The sequence below is a fragment of the Lonchura striata genome, chromosome 2 (genome assembly GCF_050655825.1).
Source record: "Lonchura striata isolate lonStrDom1 chromosome 2, ASM5065582v1, whole genome shotgun sequence".
In the NCBI taxonomy this organism is placed as follows: domain Eukaryota; kingdom Metazoa; phylum Chordata; class Aves; order Passeriformes; family Estrildidae; genus Lonchura; species Lonchura striata.
The window spans coordinates 29,741,709-29,759,891 of NC_140704.1; the positions used below are offsets into that span (position 1 = coordinate 29,741,709).

General features: G+C 39.2%; 1 long non-coding RNA gene across 1 annotated transcript; it reads left to right on the forward strand.

Annotated features, from left to right (window-relative positions):
* Positions 1–690: 690 nt before the first annotated feature.
* Positions 691–17,758, forward strand: LOC110474692 (uncharacterized). Its single transcript, XR_014951571.1, has 3 exons — positions 691–2,594; positions 11,904–12,017; positions 13,185–17,758. It is a non-coding gene; the product is annotated as an uncharacterized LOC110474692 (long non-coding RNA).
* The last annotated feature ends 425 nt before the right edge of the window (positions 17,759–18,183 follow it).

The following is an 18,183-nucleotide window of genomic DNA, read 5'->3' on the forward strand; positions in this document are numbered from 1 at the left end:
TGCTATCTAATAAATACCATGCAAAGGGGAATAACCAGTAGTAGGATTCTTCTTAATTCAGTCCAGGATGCTGTTGGCCTTTTTTTTCCTGCCATAGCACACTGCTGGCTCAAGTAGAGCATTGCCAAGCAAGACCCCAGTCTTTTCACCAGAGCTGCTATTAAAGCTGCTCAGCCTCCAGACTACCCCACTGCAGTGTGTTAGCTCATCCCAGGTTCAGCAGTTTGCATTTTTTTGTTTTTGAATGTCATGAAATTCCAGAAATATAGCCACATTAAATTAGACTCAGAACAAAGCATATCTAGTTTCTCACCCCACAACAACCAGCAGAAATACTCAGAGTGGAAAAGCAGAAATGGTTAGAATAGGACAACCACAGAATAAAACTATCCAATTAAAACCAGGCAGGGCCCTAGAGGCAAAATCTCAGTTTGATTTAGCAGTTCACAATTAAAGATTTAAAGCTCAAGTCGGCAACATTACACCCACAAACATTCTCTTTTCACAACCATGCCCTGAAGGTATGAAAAGTTCTTGGGAATGAGAAGAACCAAACTGTTTTTCTGTTTTGTCCATGGCATAATCTGTAAGCAACTCTTAAAACTACCTGTGATATTCTCATGTTTCTCATATGGAAAATGAGTTTATGAATTAATCAATCACTGTGTATATATATATATATATATATATATATATATATATATATGTATCAGAATTAATCCCAGAGGTAAATCTCAAATGCATTTTAACATGACAAAGAACACAAAAACCTGGAAAAAATCCCCTCAGCAGGCATAATAGAAGCCAGTAAACTAACTGTCCTGGGAGAAATGCTACTGCAAATGTAAAATGTAGCTATTATAAAGAAAAAGAAAGGAATTTTATGTAGAATTAGTCAGCTCAGATTACTACAAATACCCAGTTGGCCTGTTTTTGCAGATACTGGTCTCTCATGGCATAATTTTTTCATCCAGTCCACTACTGTCTGGTAGTAGATTTTGCTTTTTTATGAAAATACTGTACATAATGTCTTAGGTAAGCTTTGTGCCTGAATTTTATTTATTTATCTGTGAAATAGGGACAATAATGTAACTTGATCTGTTTCTTAATCATTACACACAGCAAATAATGAGTATTTTCAAAACCACTGAGAAATTACATAAAGGAAAAATAAACAGGGGAACATTTGGACAAAGCTATTGCATGAGGTAAAGAGCAGAAGAAATTGTGGAAGGTCTTGAAGAGAACAAAAATATCAAAAAATTGAGATTGCAGGGTGCTTTGCTGCCAGGGTGTCAATACCCTGCTGATAACCTTATTGTCACAGTGACTCCTAAATAATTCAGAAAACAAACTCACAGTACCTAAATAGTGTTGAAATAACACAACTGCCCCATGAAGAGCAGCTGAGGGCACCAGGGCTGCTGAGCCTGGAGGAAAGGAGGCTCAGGGGGACCTTATTGCTCCCTACAACTGTCTGAAAGGAGGTTGGAGCCAGGTGGGGTCATTCTCTTTTCCCAGGCAGCCAGTGACAGAATGAGAGGATGCAGCCTCAAGCTGTGCCAGGGGCAGATGAGGCTAGATATTAGAAAAAAAATTCTTTACAGAAAGAGTGGTTCAGCATTGAAATGGGCTGCCCAGGGATGTGGTTGAGTCACTGTCCCTGGAGGTGTTTAAAAAAAGACTTGATGAAGCACTCAGTGCCATAGTTTAGTTGGTAAGTTGATTTTAGGTCACAGGTTGGACTCGAAGATCTCAAAGGTCTTTTCCAACCTAGTTTATACTGTGATTCTCTAATTTCTCTGTTCTGGAGGCATGAATAACAATATTTCTTCCCCAAGTGCAGTAATTAATTCCAAAAATGATTGTTTAGATTAACCTAACTCAGGTTATTCAAGCCATCTCTCCATGCATATCCAATATGAACACAAGAGAAGTCTGGAGTGAAAAAAGATTCCAAGTGTTCTTTATGCTCCCCAGTCACATTATTCATGCACAACACTCCCAACTCTGAAATGCCTGCAAGACCACAACACCAAAACACAGCACCAGGTTCCTGTTCCCCAGTCTCTACCCATGTCCTCTTTCTTTCAGTATGAGTTTCATCCTGCACCAGTGAGGTCACCTGTGCTGTGGAGGAGGCCGTGAGGTGGTGATTGATGAAGTACACACAGTACTGGCATGTTCACCATCACATGACACTGTAGGAATAACCCAGACCAGGAGAGGCTGGTGGGTTGAGGGAAGCACGGATGGTGCAGTCAATTGCACAACAGGAGAAGATTAGGCTCTGCATTTCCTTTGTCTCTGGGCAGGACTTCTTTTGTTCTCAATCTGAAAGGATTACTGCATAAGATGATATCTTTTATAGCCATGAACGCAGACATGTGAACCTCTTCTGTGATAATTATCACTGAAGAAAGGTGCCTATCTCCTCTGCTTACTTTTCTATATAATTTGCATCCGTGAAGAAATGATTGAGAATGTCACTTTCAAAATTACTTTTTTTTCCTCCATCTTCTCCGTAACATCTTAAAATGTGTGAACATCTTGATAATGCTTCATCTTTTCTACATTAAAAGTAAAGATCCAAGGTAGGTTACTTATGACCAAATTCTAGGAACTAAAAAAAAAGCAAACAAAAAAAGTTATGTCACTCTCTTGTAATCTCTTATTTAATTCACTTGTCTAATATATTTCATGGTATTTTATCATATTTACCATTTGCTTCACATGCTTCTTATCCCTGACATCTGGAAATACTGCTTGAATCTCTGTCCTTGTGACTTTGATATTTTGCTTTCCAAGGAATTGATTAAATCTTTCAATATTCATGTCACATTTTACCAACTAATCAATATTTTATAATTTCTGTGGGTATATTATTGTGTAATATTGGCTTGAATAATTTCCTCCATGTTTGCCTGAGCTATCCTTTCTGTGACTCTGTGGTGATACTTCTTGTTTATGCTCATGATAAGTCTCGGGAACTGCATTTTTCACTGCCTTTGAACTATCACTTTCATAAATTATTTTGGAAATACCCATTTATATGTTATGATGTCACAGTATTTATGGTATGTTTATGCTCCTGGGAAATTGTAATACATTCATAATATTGTGTGTCATGATGATAGTATCTATCAGTTCCAGTTATAATTTTGTTTCACAGTCAGTGTTATGACCACCAGAGCTTTCACTGAACAGTTCTGACACAGATGTAAAGTCCATGGGAGTTTTTATGGCACATTATGCTGTAGTTCAGTTTCAGAGAAACTCCTGGGAAGTTGAAAAATACAGCAGTAATATTTTCACTATTACTGTTTATTATAACAGATGAACTGTAATAGTAGATTTCCATGTGAAATGTTTAATTAATTTAATTTGTCCCTCATTGTGTGAAAACTTCATCCTGAATGATTGCTTTGTATTTTCATGAACAATGGCTGCGGTAAAAAAATTGTCTAAATATAAACTGTATAAAAATATGAGCTTCTAGCATACAATGCTGGTAAGGAACCATATGAGAAAAAGAGAAATCACTTGAATTAACAAGATGGAGATTAACTGTCAAACTATTTTTCAGATAACCCTGAAAATGAGTGCTGCCTGGAAGTTCTGTGTGCAGTCAGTTCTGCCTCACCCCAGATAGAAGTACACTTCCTACTACAAAAAGTTAACTTGTTTGAAGCTTTTTATAGCTAGCTTTGCTTCATTTTTCTTTGGTTCAGCGAACAGGATGTACAAGAGAAGTCTTGCAAACCACTACCTGTATCAACCAAACTGCATTTACCACAAGGTGCCCTAATTTTTTTTTAGTGATGAATCAAGTATAGGTATGTCTAAAAATGTCTAGACAGGACTTATTTTCAGAACTATGGCAGTATTTTGATGCAAAAAGCAACATTTTTCATGGCTCAAAAAAAAAAAAATTCTTGCTATGAGAGAAGGAAGGATTATTTTAATTTTTAATAAAAAGATTTAAAGTTTGAGTTGATTTGTTAATGCCATTGGTTACTGTCAGCTCTTCCACATGCTTCCACAGGTGGAGGAGATCCCTGGTACTGCTGTTGGTTTAGGTAATTGTGTGAATAAATGAGCAGTTTTAAGGGAACCTACAGAAGGAGGTCTGTACCTGCTCCTGTGGGGCAGATTTCAGCTTTACAAAAACACCTTACATTTAGGCAGGGTGAGAAAGAGATTTTGGAAACAGGCAATGAAGAGTTCTGCTTGTGGGGTTATTCAGCTAATGAGAAGTTCACTGTGGGTCTACAGGGAATATACTTTTGAGTAAGCAGGAGAGCCTTTGTTCATGGATGCCCCCAGTTCTGTTAGAGACTACAGGTAGGAAAAGGAGCCTTCCTTTCTTTGTAGCCTCCTCACCAGCAAGCTCTACATCCAGGCTGTGTTATCCCAGTTTTTCAGGAGTTTATTAATGAGCTAATAGAAGTTAAGTAATACAAATCCATGTCTGCCTGGCAGATTTGGTGTACCTCAGCAAGATTTCCTAGCTCTACCACAATGGTGTCTCATGTTTCTAATGTGTTGCATGGTTTCCAGACCCTTCTGACTCCAAGAATGAGCTTTTTAGATTGAATGGAAAGAAACTGAAAAATTAAAAGTACATATATGTGGCCATCTACAAGGCCTGTTGCTTACATTTTCTTTAAGTTCTTAGCTAAATCACAGAAAACAACAATCTCATCCTAAATTCTTCTTTGTCCTTGAGACTTCACTGAATTTAGAAGGTGCTGCCTTTGGCCATGAAGAATTCATATCTATTAATCCCTGTTGACTCAGCTGGGAACATTGGCATGGTGTAACTGCAGATCCATGGAGCTCTAGCCAGTGATACATATCAAATGAAAAGAAACTGTCAACTAGAGGGATATTCTTATCAAGATATCCATACTCTCGGTGGTAGCCTATGTATCTGAAGTAATTCTCACAATGAAATGCTCTTTTATGTAGGCAGTCTGATTTTCCTTGCCTTCTGAGGCTTTACACACACAGAAAATTTCAATAATCATGAAGTCTGCCTCTTGACGTGTAATGTGACCCAAGCAGCTGCCCTTTAAGTATGAAGTTGTGATTGAAAAGGCATCTTCTTGAAACAAGTAATTGAAACTATATGGCCTCATTTTTGACATTTGTGGTAGCATATTGGATTTTTATAGGAAACATGAAGGGATGACAGGAAACATTTTCACATGTGGTCATGGAACTCTAAAGGCATTTAGAGAAAAAACAGTTCATAGAGTTCGTGCATATGGAAAACAAACATTTTTTCACTTACTTCTCTATGCACAGAAAGTATAATAATCTTGCATCTTTTTTAAGATATATGGCAGTATTCAGGAAACATAACACTACAGTGTTGAATAAATGTAGAAGTTTCCAGTATATACTGGGATGTTACCTGTATAACCCATTCAGTGTCTTGACCTCAGAAACCTGATTTACCTTGAAAAGTGACAAACACCTTGTTCCAGGCAGTAACCATGTCAGTTTGGATGGAGAGATATTTTTCCTCACATTAAATAAAGGATTGTTACAGGAGGGCAAAAGAGGAGGCAGCAGGAACAGAATAATTTATGCTGGTCACAGCTTCAAAGAGGAGCAGTGTAGCTGGCATTAAGTACAGTCACTTCTGACCTTCTAAAGTGATTGCCAGGTAGCCAGTTCTAATTTGGTTTACTGTGGTTAAGGTGTGAGGCTTTAACTCATATCTTAGCTCTTGCAGTGAAAACTACTCAGCTAAGTGGGTTTATAAATGCAACTCAGAACAGAGACATATTGAGTGGGATAAAAATGTTGAGGATCTGTCCTGCTTTCTGTGGGTATAATGTCTTCAGATGCTGCAGATCACCAGAGCTTCCCAACTCTCAGCTCTGTTCATGAACCCTGTCATTAAACAGAGATCTCAGCAAATGTGTTTGGCCAATATGCATCAGTAGTTAGCAAAACAAATAGGATGCTTGAATGTAGTAAATTATGGCTATGAATTAACAGAGAAAGTGTTATGGACTCAAATAACATGAATTCATGTGTTGACATGCAGTAAATCTCTTCTCAAGGCTTGAAGACTTTGCTAATTAAAGTACATTTGGAGGGGAGGAAAAGAAAAAAAAAGACACTCTTACTCCAGATTTTAGTAATGCTAAACACAAGGCTGAAGGCTGTTCTTTAGGGGATGGCCAGATAGTGTGAAATACATGCAACACTTTATAAGACTTGAAAGGAAAGTGAAAAATAATGACATTAATGCATTTTTGGAGATTACTTTTTAGTGATTTAGCTTACATCTTATTAACCTTTTGTGGCTGGCAAAGACTGAGAAGATATTTATGTATGAAACATCTTGAATAAAATAACTCATGTTTTAGCTGGAGCTTTGAGACAGCTATGCAGTGCAACTGGTAACCAGTACCAACAGAAAACGTTCAGTTGTGGTGGGTGGACCATGGCCAGCAGCCAGACACCCTCCCGCTCACTGCTGCTCACTCACTTCCTCTTCTTAGAGGGGGAGAAAATAGAATTAAAATTCTTGTTGAGGTATATCACTTCCAGCTGACATCCAGCTAACATCCCAGGCAAAACAGACCTTACTTGGAAAAAATGAATTTATTTCCAATGAGAATGTATTTATATAATGAAAAGCAAAACCAAAAAATAAATCAGTATTTTCCTCCCTACTTGCCCATTTTCCCCCAGACTTACTTCATCTCTTCATTTCTATCTCCTATTCCTCCTCTTCACCCCAAGAAGTATAGGGAGGATGGGGGATAAGAATTTCTGGACAGTCCAGAAGATTTCCTCTCTGCTGCTCCCCTTTCTGCTGCTTCGCACTCCTTACAATTTTCTCACTCCTCCAGCACTGGTCCTTTCTGTGGGCTGCAGTGCTTCAGATAAATCACCTTTTGCATGGCCTGACCACAGACTGCTGTTCCTTCAGAAAATATCCTTCGACTTTGGAATTGAGTGCTCCATAGTTTGCAGTGTGGACACCAAATAAAACAATCCAACTGGTAATCTTCTCCTTCTAAATAAGAGCATGTCTAAAAGTACATAGATAATTGCCACCACTGTACCTGTCTGAGCGCATTCAGGAAACCAGGAGTTTAACATTTCTGCAATTGTGTTTCACTTTTTGAAGATAGGTCAGTTTTGTGTATGTGGTGCCTCCCATTGAAGAAAAAAATTACAGAGAGCTCAGCAAGGTGATCCTCCAATATTCCAATGTTTTTCACAAAATTGAATACACAGACAAGAGACAAATGATGAAGGGGAATTCTTCAGGCTGTCGTGGGTGACCACGTGTGGTCCTTATATATGTGTAGCTGACCAAGGAACAGCTGATGCTTTCTCCTTCTGCTCAAATGTAGTATTTGTTTCAGCTCTAGCAATCCTGCCAGCACATTTGTAGTATCTCTGAGTTTTTTTAGACTCCATGAAGCATGATTTCTGCACTTCTGTAATTCACTCATGTGCAACATCAAAAAAAAAGCAATGGAGAGAGGAGTTACTTACTGGGACAATGAAAAAGTAAGAACTGGCTAAGCTCACTTCCTCTGGGATCATTTGTCCCCTACTTCTGGTAGGCATCCAGGTTTCCAGCTGGGCCTCTGATCTGATCACAGTATTACTTTCCAGCACCCACCTCTACTTCATGTCATTTCATGTGTTTGTTTTCCAGTAAAAAATGAAGAAGTGAAATTAAAAAGTTTGGGGGATGAGTGAGATGAAATATATTTATTTCTAGCCTACTCCGCCAAAAAAGAAAAGCACATAAATGAAAACAAGGAGTCCCAACACAATTTCGCTGTTGTAAAAAGCAATTTTTCATTACAAAGCAATTTTTTATTTAAGAAGTGATTTCACTGAAAAAAGCAAAGAAGCATTTTAATTGCATTCTTGTTGACTCAAATCTGCTGAAGCCAACTGGGAGCTTTCCCACTGATTTCACTGATTTGGATGGGGTCTTTTTGAACTAATGATGTGTTGTTGAATTGATGTTTGTTAGAGAAGCCAGAATTTTCAGAAACTTTTCCTCAGACTCATCATCCTCCACTCATTTTTTTTCTACATTTCTTTCATGAATTGACATTAAAAGGGATAAGGGAGACATGAGTGTGAGCTTACATTTCCCTTTTCCAGAACTCGCATGGAAACTTCATTTATTGTCTGTTGTTTTAATGTATAGCAGGCTCATGTTGCTCTCAAGATGGAAGCAGCAATTTTCATTATTCTATAGGAAGCATATTCACGGCAAGATCCTTTGAACATTTTCCATTCCAGACTAATGGGGAATAGGAAAAACCATGGGATATCAGTAGAAAATCAGATTTCATACAATTTTAAAAAGAAGTCTGTCTTCTTTTTAATCAGTTTCCTGGGATCCTGCTGAGGACCCCTCCTGACATTTTGTCATCTTGTCAAAAATAAATTTTCTTTTTCCTTTGCTCTGATGGGGGTGGGGCCATTTTTACAGATGGCTTGGTAACATGAGTAAGAGCCAAGAAAAAGGGATAATTATTCATAAATGACATTTCCCATTTCTGTGGGTTTTCTTGAAAAGGACAGGGATTCTAATGTTCAGTTCTAATGACAGGGAAGAATTTATAGTCTCACTGTGTTATCTCCTGGGAGTGTAAATGCTTTACTTTCAACTCTTCAAGATGTTTCAGTTTTCTTAGAAAAAGTCCCTAATGCATCTTACATAAATTTTGGCGTTTAACTCCAATCAGTGTTCAGAATCCTGAATATGTAAAGACAAAACGTCAGATAACTGGAGAGATGTTTATCTTTCTAACATGCCTTTCATAACGATCTCCAGGAGCACATCATTTCAAGGATATAATTTCTTAAGGTTAAGTTGTCCTGGGTATGAAGCATTAGGTCATGCTGCCTGTTTATTTTCAAACCCAGGAGGTGTGTGATGGGAAGTGTTCCCTTCTGGGACTCTGTGAAGCAGATACGTGGTTAGGGCAAAACAGACAGATGAGTCATAGGTGGGAAACCATCGTGATACTGAAGAATTTGACTGTAGCCACTTTCAGTGTTGCCTCATTTTGAGGAGCCTTCCTCTGCCCACACTATGCTGTTCACTTCTGACTCATCCTCAGACAGATAAACCTGACAGTCTGTTGAACTAGAGCAGAGATTATTTCACATTTCTAGGCACATGCAGCCCTCAAGACTGAGTACAGCTGTTCTCTCCTTCAAGATGTGTAGATTTAACCGCCAAATTAGACCATAGGGAATAAGATGAATGAAGGTTTAACCTTGTGACTTCATTTTGTAGCTCATTGACTGGAGACATGTTGGGAAGCCAACAGAGATTTTTATTATTCTCCAGGAATCTATTCACAAAGTCTTCAGAAAAGACTTCTGGAAGCCTGGAAGATCCTTGCAGGCTGAGCACCTTCCCTGTAAACTGTCATTCATGTCTCATCTATTGCTCCAACCAAAAGCCTGTCTTTTGTCTTACGGCATAATACTCACTAATGGGTCGAGAATGGTCTAAGTCTCAATGATGATAAATAAGGGACAGGAACCAGGGCACTGTATAAACTTGTTACTGTAAAGTGAATTCAATAGAGGAGCAACCTCTGTCTCTGTCTTTCCTTTAAAGGAAATGGTGTATGTGGCATTAAAAGACCCTATGACTGCTACACGGAGGGACTTTTCTTAATTTCTTGTGCACAAGGAAGTTGGAGATCTCATGTGAAAATCTTATCTCACCTGTCAAACCCAGAAGAATCTCGAGATTTTCCCAGTAACTTGCTTGAAATTTATAGACAGCATTGGTAAAATCAACTGATGAACCATGGGAAAATGGATGCAGTCTTGTGTGTCTTCAAACAATTTCAAAGAAAAATACAGGGTACTGTCACTGTTAATTTTGAAGGGGAACTCAGGCAGAACAAGAGAAATACCCACTTCTCCATTCCAAGGCATGACTCATATAACTTTCTTTTCTGTCCCCTCTTTCTTTCTTCATTATTTTTATTATTTAATGTAACCTTCTATTTCTAATATAAAAATTAAAACTCTGCTACACAGTTGGCTGTGTTCACTGCACTGTGATATTCTTTTAATTGCTGAAAATCCAAGGCACCCAGAATGTTCTGTTCTCCCAATTTAAAATCTTTTTGCTACACAAAGTACCTGTAGAGTTCAACTTCTGTAATATAATCATCCTGCTTCATGAAAAATGCATACATGGTGCTCTACCAGATATGCCACCTTTTATTTAGTAAAAAAAAATTAGAACTATTTTCTAGGAAAAGGATATGGCTAAAAAAAATAAAAGAGCCAGAGAGTCATAAGCTACATTATCTCTGTGAGAATGGGGATTTTCATCATTCTTTCAAAGCCAGCTTCCAACAGAATGTGATATCACCACCTGCTAAACACATGGAGATTGTATGAAGGAAGAGTTTATTCAGTGTTTAGTGAATTAGCTGCTCATGAGAGGAGGCACAACAAAGATGTACTTGCTCAAGAAATATGTGCAGTAAAGACAACCACAAAGGAAGTAAAGGTATTTAGTCCTCCAGTGCCCATCATGCTCTTTATTGCTAAAAGACGAGCTCTGCTTCAGTGCTCACTATTGCTTTGGCCCTTTAGCTCTCCCTATCAACCAAATGCTCAATTCCCTGGGTTCATGAAAATTAATGTATAAGAGGCTGGATTTCCCCATATCTACCTTTCACATAAATCACCTTATTACCAACAAGTACCATTCAGTGTTGACATGAGACAAAATACCTGTCAGTAATCCAGGTCTGGCTAGCATTCTGCAGTGTTTCCTGACCAGTTCCTTTGAAACACTAACAGACACATTATGGTATTGCAGAAATGGACTATTTTTTCACTGATTCTGAAATACAGTTGTTTTAAATGCAGGCATTAAGAAAGGTTTTTCACATTTATTGATGAGGTACAGTGATTGCCTTTTTGCTGGGTTATCAGAGAAGGCTCTATTATACAGGTTTGAAGTAACATGGTTTTTAAAACAACTTTATTTTGGTTTAAAAATATTTACTGGCTGTTCCTAAGAAAAGATCTCTGCCCTATGTGGTAGTGTGCTTGCTATAATATACCTATAGGCAAGTGTGCATTAAGCTCAGTACTTAATCAGTGGCTGCAGTAGACAGCAAAGCTAGACTAAGCTTTGTTTCTGGCAGTCCCCGAGACAGATGCTATGTCTAGTAGCCTTCTTCAGGTGCCCCGTAATTTATTCAGCTATATCTGTCCTGATTTCAGCTGGGACTGAATTAATTTTCTTCTTAGTAGATGACACAATGATCTGGTTTTGGGTTTGTTATGAGAAAAATGTTGTTAACGTTATTATAGTTGTTGCTAAATGCTGCTTACCCTCAGCCAAGAACTTTTAAGTTTCCCATGCTCTGCCAGTGAGCAGGTGTACAAGAAGTTGGGAAGAAGCATAGCTAGAACAGCTGGCTCGAACTGGCCAAAGGTATATTCATGCCATGGAATGTCATGCCCAGTATATAAACTGGGAGGAGTTGGCTGGGATGAACCAACCACTGCTCAGGGACAAGCTGTGCATTGGTCAGTGGGTAGTGAAAAATTGTCTTGTAAAGAATTTGTCTTGGGTTTTATTTGTCTCCCTCTCTTGCATGATAATTATCATAATTATAATTTTCATTATTGTTATCGTTATTATCATTATCATTATCATTATCATTATCATTATCATTATCATTATCATTATCATTATCATTATTATAATTATTATCACTATTATTATAATAATTATTTTAAATATTGTTTTTATTATTGTACTATCTTTTTTCAATCATTACACTGGAATTAGCTCAACCCCTAAGTTTTCACTTGTGTTTTTTAAATTCTCCTGCCCTCCTACCGGGTAGGAGAGGGTGAGAGCAGCTGCTTGCACTCGGTTACTGACCCGGGATAATCCACGGCGCATCCTCTCCTCTGCGCGGTGCAGTGAGAAATGGAGTAGCCAGCAGAGGGCAATGAAGGTCAGTTTTTAGAGACATTTACATGAAACAAACTCAAAGTGGTCGAAAATGTAGGGCAAAAGGGTCAAACAAGAGCAGCATGTTGTGAACTGCTGCTATGCACCCATTTCTACTAATTACTACGAGACCCGAGTGAACTCTTGTGGTCATGTGGTCTATAAACCTCCTTTTTAACGGCCACATTAAACAATGCAGCTCCTTCTTTATGACAATGGAGTTAATACTCATTCCAACGGGGGGAAAACCCAGTAAAAATGATACTCTTCTAAAATAGAACAACCAGTTTAAACCAGTAGCCAATAAACCCACAGCTCCTCATATAAATTCTGTTTTATTGGTCTGTTCCGGAGAGCAGTTGTTTTGTTTAAGTTGATAACCGGTTGTTTTTTCCAAGACAATTAGGTGCTTGGATGAAAAAAAGAGAGACGTCCAGAGAAGTCAGCTGTTGCTCAGATCAGACAAAAAAAGATATGGTTCCCACAGTCAGACTCAAAGCTCTTTATCACAGCTCTTAATCCCATATGCTAGGAACAATGTGAATTTAGAGTAAAGAACAATCTTTTTTGACTTGGGTGACATCTGCTAGGGATGTAACTTTTATCTTGGCAGTTGGGCAAGCCAAGAGAAAGCAAGATGTGTTATTTGCCTCTGACAGTTTGGGCAGCATCTTTTTGAGCCTAATTGTGGCTCTAGGTGCCAAACTTTTTAAACTGATTTCTTGACATTGCTACACTAACCAAAGAACAGCTTATTAGCTGGAAATGCCTAGAGTGTTAGTGGGAAATTGTATTTATTTATCCTGTGGAAGATCCTAAAGGAGCCCTTCAGGAGTGGGACCCTGTTGCAGCTCTGCTGTGCTGCAGAGAAAAGCTCCTGTGTGCTGTAGATCTGGGTTTCACTGTTGTATGTGTCACACTAGCTTGGCTATCCTGGGCATGGTGCTTGGCTTTTCTGCACCTCAAAAAAGGATTAGTAATTCCTGCAATGTAAAGTGTTGTGACTGAAATGGCTATATAAAAGTTAGGTTGCATTTTTGATACAGGATAGAAGAGAAAAAGTAATACTGATTTTGTGAATTTTATGAATATTTATTAATGTTGTGAGTCCAAAATAAAGGTCCTGGGCTGTTTAAGTGAAATTAATTATCTTTGCCTCCTAAACTTTCAGCAGAAACTGGGAGCTATAATAGAGCAAAATAGAACCTTGCAATGATGATGTGATTTTTGAATAGTCATGAGAAGGAAGAACAAAGTCCTAGAGGAAGAGGAGAGCTGAGCCACCCATCTTGTGTTCCCAGCAGAAGTTCTCAGGTGGGATGCAGCTGGCTGGTGGTAAGTGCCCTAATGTTCCTAGCTATTAACAGTAATGATAATTTTAACAAAAGCTCTTGGTGCTTGAGTGTACTTATTTCAGAAAGAATACACGACATGTTGCACTGTGTCAGACACAACAGGCGGATGTTAATAAGTACCTGTTTGCATGTGAGAGAATTGCTGCTTCTGGGTTTTTATGATGTGTCATCAGCTGATATCCAGAAGTCTGGCTGGCGCCAGATTGGACACCAGGTAGGATCTGCCTGGAAAGATGGCAAATATTTGACTTGGTGCTGATGGGGTTGGATTTCAGTCATGGCTCTCTGTCTTCGTCAAGAGAATTATGGCAGAGGTAATGGGTGTGTTTGAGCCCTGTCAAGTCTTCTTTCAGTGGCTGCTGTGTTTTGATTGTTCACTTGTCTGATCATTCTAAAACAACCAAGAAGCTATGCTCATGCGAGCACAACTTGGTTGTGCAACCAGAGTGGCTCTGCTCAGGGCTAGAGATGCTGTTCCCAGGGGCACAATATCCCTGGCAGGGTAAGAGCCAGTCCCCTTGCAGGAGGAGCTGCTGGGGTGTCATATTGACAAAGGGAGTCTCCTGCAGGTGTGCACTGGAGGGCAGCCTGCCTGCACTTTCCCTCTTCTGGGGCTGACTTCTCTCCTGGGTCATGGGGGCCAGCTGAGGATTTCAGGAGGGCAGGGCTGCCCCAGTTTAGCTGCTGTGCAGTGTTTTAATGGAGTCAGTGCACCGTAATGCAGCAGCACTTCTGCCAGGCTGACGTACTCTGCCAGCGCACATTAAGTGAAATCAGTGAGCACAATAGTTGTAGGCAAGTCACAAATAAATTATATTCATAGGCTTTAAATATTTTATTATTTTTTTCCTGAGGCTAAGAGAGGTGGTAATTCAGTCTTCTCTGTCTCTCCCACCATACAGCCTTTCACCCAACTACTCCTAACAATTTGAGGGCAGATTTTAGACCTTAAAGAAAAATGTCAGCATTCATTGTTACTTACTTAAGTATGTAAAATAAAAATCCCTATATCTTCACCCATTAAATTAATCCCTAGGTGGTTTAATTTCACTTTCCTGTGTGAACTGTAGGAGAAAGGGGAAATTGCTGAAATATTTTTCTCACTTCTTTTTTTTTTCCTTTGTCTTGAGGTGTTCATATATTAGAATGAAATGAAAGCGCTAGTCTAGGGATAGCCAACCTTCCTTACTGTTCCTCCCTTCACACCCATTTTTTTCCACATCCAGACCAGCATCAGCTATTTGGAGAATGGAGTGGACTGGCAGCTCCCAGAAAGGTGGCTCATAGCCAGGGGAGTGTGGCAGTGGCCTCCTGGGACCCCTCCAGCAGGGTGTGGTTGAGATGGAGGCAGCTGAGCCCTGCTTGGCCTCGTTGGGTGGGAATTTAGGCACAGCAGCACCCCAGTAGGGCTTTGTGGCTGGACATATATCATCACCTTTGAGCTGCATGCATCAGAGCCTATGGCCAGGCAGTCCCCGTGCCCAGCTCTTCATAAGAGAGCCTGTAATAGTAAAGTAATGAATAAGATTATGAATTCCTATGGGTTTATGACAAAAGTGCAAGTGTTGAAAGCATTGGGAAGCATACTTCAAGAAAGTGACAGCTTGACACGTTCCAAAAAGCAAGATTAAAAGTTTTAAAACATGTGACAGAATAAAAAATTCTTGGGCTTTTTTTCTTTCTCTACCATTCCTGCTTTGGCTTGAGTGAATCATGCCCCACCCCTATTTTAGATGTGAAGAGTATTTCCTTGAATCTTTTTAAAACTGATCACTTAGCACTTACTTTCCCTCTGAAATAGAATATTAAGATTCTTTCTTAGCTCATAAGAATAAAGTTATGCATTTTAAAGAGAGGAAGAGAAAAATAACAGAATAAATAATCATAAAATATTTTTAAAATAATGAATTGTTGATTATTTTTGTATTCAAATACTTGAAAATGAAAGCTTAATTTATTTTTCAAGTCATTTTGTGCCACTGCAGCCACACTAAAAGGCACCTAATTGAATAAGGGAGAATAACAAAAATACACAGAAAAACAGTTGATCGGAGACATGAAAAGAAGATTTTCTGTCTCTATGTTATGGAAAAATGAAGCTGAGAGTTGTGAAGGAAAACTTCTTAAGGGAACCAATTTGTTAACATTTAACTTCTAGAATGTTTTTCATCTTTAAAGAACAAATGCTTACTGTTGTGCATGAATCAGCTACAGCATTTTTACTGTTTTCAACAAGAAAATTGTATGGTTTGTAAGTGGAAAAAGCAAGATATAGAGACGTAAAAATATTTTGTAACCATGCCACAATAGAAGCTAAGAAGTGAATTAGAATTTTTTAAAATCTGGGAGTATTCATAATCAAACATAATCCGTTTATTTGCAGTTTATCTGTAACCTCCTACAGAAAGCAGCAATGCATACATTCTTTAAGATGAAACTGCTTGTTCTTGGTTTAGGCTTATTATGTTTACAATGTACCTTTACACTGAGAAAGTTTTGTATTTCTTAATAATGAATTAAAACATGCCTTCTTAGCTGAGAGAAATTGACCACTTTCTGCTGAAAGGGTCAAAAGTAAACTGGAAATTTCCATGTTGATAAGAAAGCATGAAAGCAAAAAATATTACACATGAGGTAATGCAAAATGCATGTTGCTGTGACAGGCTCTTAGCCAGAGCTGCTCTGAGCTGATCCTACCTTTTTTCTCCCCTGCTCTCTCCTTTCCCATCTCTTTCTTCTTTCCCATTCTTGTCCAAACCTAAAGATGGCCAGATATGAAATGCTGCCAGTCACGACTCCTAAGCTTCCAAAGGATCTCTCATCAGCAGTGACAGAGGCTCTTTTGTGTAGCTTTTGGAAGTGGCTCTGGCTGCTTCGATGCAGGCAGGGAGCTCGGGAGCTGCTCTTCACTCCAGCCTCTCACTGAATGTTGGAGGGATTTTTGTGTGCCTTTCCCCCACGGCTCCAGGCGAGGTGAGGCTGCAGTCAGTGCGATGGTCTGCAGGGAGACATCATTCTAGATGAATGAATACAAAGAAATGGGCCTCTGCGTTTCGGTCCATCTCCCCAAAAGGTACTTTTGGCCATGTGTTTTACCTGCTGAGAGTAGTCTTAACTACAGGAAACATGCTAAACTTGTGCTGGGAATTCATCACCAAATGGACGCATCACCATAGGTACTGTAACAGAAAACTGTGAAAAGCAAATTAAATAGAGGTAATGCTAAAATATTTAGTTTAATACTATTGTCATGGGTTTTGGAGGGTCAGGATATAGACTGCTCTTTCTGAGAGGGGATTTTATAGGAACTGTCAGCTTGATTTCACAAGGCTTTGCTATAATTTTTGTTTCTTTCTCTGTGAAAATGTGAGTGCAAAATTCTGCTATACCGACAGGTCAGTTAATACTACTTAGCAAGGGGCAGACAATCTGTCAAGTGCAAGAGCCAGGGAGAGGTGACCCTTGTCTTTTGGGCAAGTGATACAAATTGGGTGAGAAGGCATCATAAGAACAGCAACAGTCAGTCAAACCTGTGATCTGTTTAATTCAGTACTTTGTCAGCTAAGGTGGCTAACAGGGAATGCTTAGCAAGAGGATAAAGCACAGTGTAAATACAGAAACTGTATTTCTGTAATACAGCTCAGGGGCTGGGAGAGAGGGAAGAGAGTCACTGAATGAGGCTGTGAAAAGCCTCATGCATCTCTTGCAGTACAGAATTTTACATTGCCTGTGATTTACTCTTATGCAGAAAGATAGCATTTATCAATGGCTTTGCCAGTGGCAAACCTTGCATTTACTTTCTCTCTACTTTCTGGCAGCTGAAGCTCAGCACCACTGCTCTCTGGGACCAGGGACTCCCCGAGGCAGGTGCAGTGTCTTCCTGTGTGTCTGCAGCAGAGTGCCAGTTCTCCCTGGGGCTTTCACACACTCCTATTCACCGCTGTTTCTTCCACTTCACAGGTCCAGAAGACCTTACCTCTGGTCAGTGGCTCACAGTATCCATGCCTCTGTAGATCGTGTGACTGAAGTTTTTGGTTTTGATGTCAGCATAAGGGACTGGGATTGCAGGCGTGAAGTTGACAACCCTCTGTAGTGGCTCATATGTGATTAGTGATCATTAATAAAGCTGGGCATACATTTTTGAGAAAGAAGCAACAATCGGGAAAAAAAACTCTCCTGGGGAATTCTTATAACCTTCCTTGTGGATCTGAGGGATCTGTGAAACAGTAAAGCACTTCAGCTCCTCTGCTCAAAGAAGAGGTATACAGGCATGGAAAGTTTCTTGCACAGTTTCTTGGGTTATTATTACATTATTTTCATATGTGTTTCATGAGTGGAAGCACTTTGGGATGTACTTTCTCGTATTTTAAATAAAGGGGAACCTAGAAAATGGTGTGCTGTGAATTACCTTTTAAAAATAGTTTCAGGTGCTCTAGGAAAATGCTCCTGGAACATTTAACCATCGAAAACAAAAGATCATATTGAGTCTAAATCATCAGACAGGACTTTTTTACACCTTGGGCTAAAAGATTTTAAGGGCATACAAAGGCACCACAGAAGGCAGGGCAGAGCAGTACAGCAAGAAGAGGGTTTGCTGGCAGTGCACTGTACAGTGGGTACAAGATGGTGCAGCTCTTTCCCCTTCCCTAGGCAGCACTCTAGCATATTAATATCTTTTCTTCAGCATTTAACAAGACCATTGCTGTGTCATGGCTGCATTTCTGGGTAATGCCATTCTGACACTACCTCAGGGTAGAAATGCTTTAACTGCAGCACAAATGTACCTTACAATAATGGAAAATCCTTTTGCAAGAT